This window comes from Bombus terrestris, unplaced genomic scaffold (genome assembly GCF_910591885.1).
Source record: "Bombus terrestris unplaced genomic scaffold, iyBomTerr1.2, whole genome shotgun sequence".
NCBI classification, from domain to species: Eukaryota; Metazoa; Arthropoda; class Insecta; order Hymenoptera; family Apidae; genus Bombus; species Bombus terrestris.
In genome coordinates, this window is record NW_025963552.1 from 4,430,495 (window position 1) to 4,434,447 (window position 3,953).

The 3,953-nt window shown below is 17.4% G+C and overlaps 1 pseudogene; it reads left to right on the plus strand.

Moving 5' to 3' along the window:
- The first annotated feature begins 2,946 nt into the window (after positions 1-2,946).
- Positions 2,947-3,620, plus strand: LOC125386975 (annotated as a pseudogene).
- Positions 3,621-3,953: the final 333 nt, after the last annotated feature.

The window sequence follows — 3,953 nt, forward strand, 5'->3', positions numbered from 1 at the left end:
TCTAGAATTTATATTCAATGATTATCAATAGAATTTTCTACTATTATTTTAGTTAGAATAATTAATATTAAATCAATAAATAAAATTGTTAGGATCTTATATTTTATAATTTCCTCAATTTCAAGTTTAATAACAATTATAATTATCTCCTTTAACTTTACCCAATTAATTATTTTAAAAAACCCTGATATTAATTTAATATTAATAATTTCTATATTTATAAAAATTGGAATATTTCCATTTTGTTTCTGAATAATTTTTATTTATAATAAATCTTCATGAAGACAAATTTTCATTATTTCAACATTTATAAAATTTATTCCTATTTATTTTTTCTCTTCTATTATTTATCTTTCACCAATTATAATCACTTTATTATTTTTAAGTAATTTATTTATTTCATTATATACAAATTTAAATTTTTCGATCAAAAAATTATTTGGATGTTCATCAATTTTTAATTCTTTATTATTTATTTTAACAATTTATAGAAATAAAAATTTATTTTTACTATTTATAATTATTTATTTTACTTCATTCCTTAATTTAATTTTAATATTAAAATTTTATAATATTGAAAATTTAAATTTCAATAATATCTCATTAAATTCATATTATATATTAATTTTAATACTATTCATATATTCTTCATTTCCATTATTTATAACATTTATATTAAAATGAGAATTTATTTATACTTTAAATATAAATTATAGAAATAATTTAATTTTTCTTTTCTTATTATCAAGAATATTTATACTTTGAAATTATTTTATTTTATTTAAATTTATAATTTTAAAATTTAAATTTAATAAATTATATAAAATTAACTTTATTAATTTAAAAAAAATTTCTATAATTGTATTAACAACTTATTCATTTATATTTATATTATTCAATTTAATTTAATATAAATTTTATTTTAATCTTTAAATTTGCAATTTAAAATTTTTTTTAAACTATATTAAATATATATATATATATATATATATATATATATATATATATATATATATAATTATAATAAATTTAAATACAAATTAGTATTAGAAAAATTTTAATTTTCATTAATAAATTTACAATTTATTTCTTTTTCAGACATAATACTTATGTTTAAAATTTTAAAGATTTTAAGTTAATTTAAAAACTATTAATCTTCAAAATTAAAAATATAAAATAATAATTTATAAATCTTAATTAAAAAATGATTAATATCAACTAATCATAAAAATATTGGAATATTATACTTTATTTTTGCTATATGATCAGGAATAATTGGTTCATCTATAAGATTATTAATTCGAATAGAATTAAGACATCCAGGTATATGAATTAATAATGATCAAATTTATAATTCTTTAGTAACAAGACATGCATTTTTAATAATTTTTTTTATAGTAATACCTTTTATAATTGGTGGATTTGGAAATTATCTAATTCCATTAATATTAGGATCCCCAGATATAGCTTTTCCTCGAATAAATAACATTAGATTTTGACTTCTACCTCCATCATTATTCATGTTATTATTAAGAAATATATTTACACCTAATGTAGGTACAGGATGAACTGTTTATCCTCCTTTATCTTCTTATTTATTTCATTCATCACCTTCAGTTGATATCGCAATTTTTTCTTTACATATATCAGGAATCTCTTCAATTATTGGATCATTAAATTTTATCGTTACTATTTTATTAATAAAAAATTTTTCATTAAATTATGATCAAATTAATTTATTTTCATGATGAGTATGTATTACAGTAATTTTATTAATTCTATCTTTACCAGTATTAGCCGGTGCAATTACTATATTATTATTTGATCGAAATTTTAATACTTCATTTTTTGATCCTATAGGAGGAGGAGATCCAATCCTTTATCAACATTTATTTTGATTTTTTGGCCACCCAGAAGTATATATTCTAATTTTACCAGGATTTGGATTAATCTCTCAAATTATTATAAATGAAAGAGGTAAAAAAGAAACCTTTGGAAATTTAAGAATAATTTATGCTATATTAGGAATTGGATTTTTAGGTTTTATTGTTTGGGCTCATCATATATTTACTGTAGGATTAGACGTTGATACACGAGCATATTTTACATCAGCTACAATAATTATTGCCGTACCTACAGGAATTAAAGTTTTTAGATGATTAGCAACATATCATGGTTCAAAAATAAATTTCAATATTACAATTATTTGATCAATTGGATTTATTTTAATATTTACAATTGGAGGATTAACTGGTGTAATACTTTCTAATTCATCAATTGATATTATTTTACATGATACATACTATGTAGTAGGTCATTTTCACTATGTTTTATCAATAGGAGCAGTTTTCGCTATTATTTCAAGAATTATTCATTGATTCCCAATAATTACAGGTTTAATAATAAATCAAAAATGATTAAAAATTCAATTTATTATAATATTTATTGGTGTAAATATAACATTCTTTCCTCAACATTTCTTAGGATTAATATCTATACCTCGACGATACTCAGATTATCCAGATTCATATTATTGTTGAAACTTAATCTCTTCAATTGGAGCAATAATTTCAATAAATAGAATATTATTTTTAATTTTTATTATTTTTGAAAGATTAATTTCTAAACGATTAATTTTATTTAAATTTCATCAATCATCACTTGAATGGTTAAATAATTACCCTCCTTTTGATCACTCATTAATTGAAATTCCATTAATTTCAAAAAATAAAATTAAAAATATTTTCAATAAATAAATTACCTTTTTAATATAAATTTTACATTTAATATAATATTAATATTGCAAATTAATGCTTTGAATTTAAAATTCAGCTATAAAGATTATTTTTCTTTTATTAATATAAATATTTAATATAATATTAATATGGCAGATTAGTGCTTTGAATTTAAAATTCAAATAAATTTTATTAATTATTAAAAATTTCTACATGAAACATATTTTTATTTCAAGATTCAAATTCTTTTTATTCTGATAATCTTATTTCATTTCATAATTTAACAATAATAATAATAATAATTATTATTACTTTAACTATATTTTTCATTATAGATTTTTCAATAAATAATTTTTTAAATTTAAATCTTTTAAAAAATCATACTATTGAAATTATTTGAACTTTAACTCCTATAATTATTTTAATAATTATTTGTTTCCCATCTTTAAAAATTTTATATTATATTGATGAAATTATAAATCCTTATTTTTCAATCAAATCTATTGGTCATCAATGATATTGATCTTATGAATATCCAGAATTTAATAATTATGAATTTGATTCATATATATTAAATTATGAATCAATAAATCAATTTCGACTTTTAGAAACTGATAATCGATTAATTATTCCATTTAAAATTTCAATACGTATAATTGTATCTTCTTCAGATGTAATTCACTCATGAACAATTCCTTCATTAGGAATTAAAGTTGATGCAATTCCTGGACGAATTAATCAATTAAATTTATTTTGTATCCGTCCAGGAATTTATTTTGGCCAATGTTCTGAAATTTGTGGGATAAATCATAGTTTTATACCAATTATATTAGAAAGAACCTCTTATGAAATATTTTTAAATTGAATTAAAAAAAAAAATAATATGAAAAATTAGTTAAATTAAATAACATTAGATTGTCATTCTAAAATTAATAACTCAAATCATTATTTTTCTATCATTAGATGTCTGAAATTAAGAATTGATCTTTTAAATCAATAATAGTAATTAAAATTTACTTCTAATGAATTCCACAAATAATACCTATTAACTGATTTATAATTTTTTTATTATGTATAATTTGTTTAATTTCAATTATAATTTTATTGAATTCTTTATTACTAAATTTTAAAATTAAAAATTTAAAAAAAAAATTATTTATAAAAAATGAAAATGATTATGATAAATTTATTTGAAACTTTTGATCCATCAATTAATAA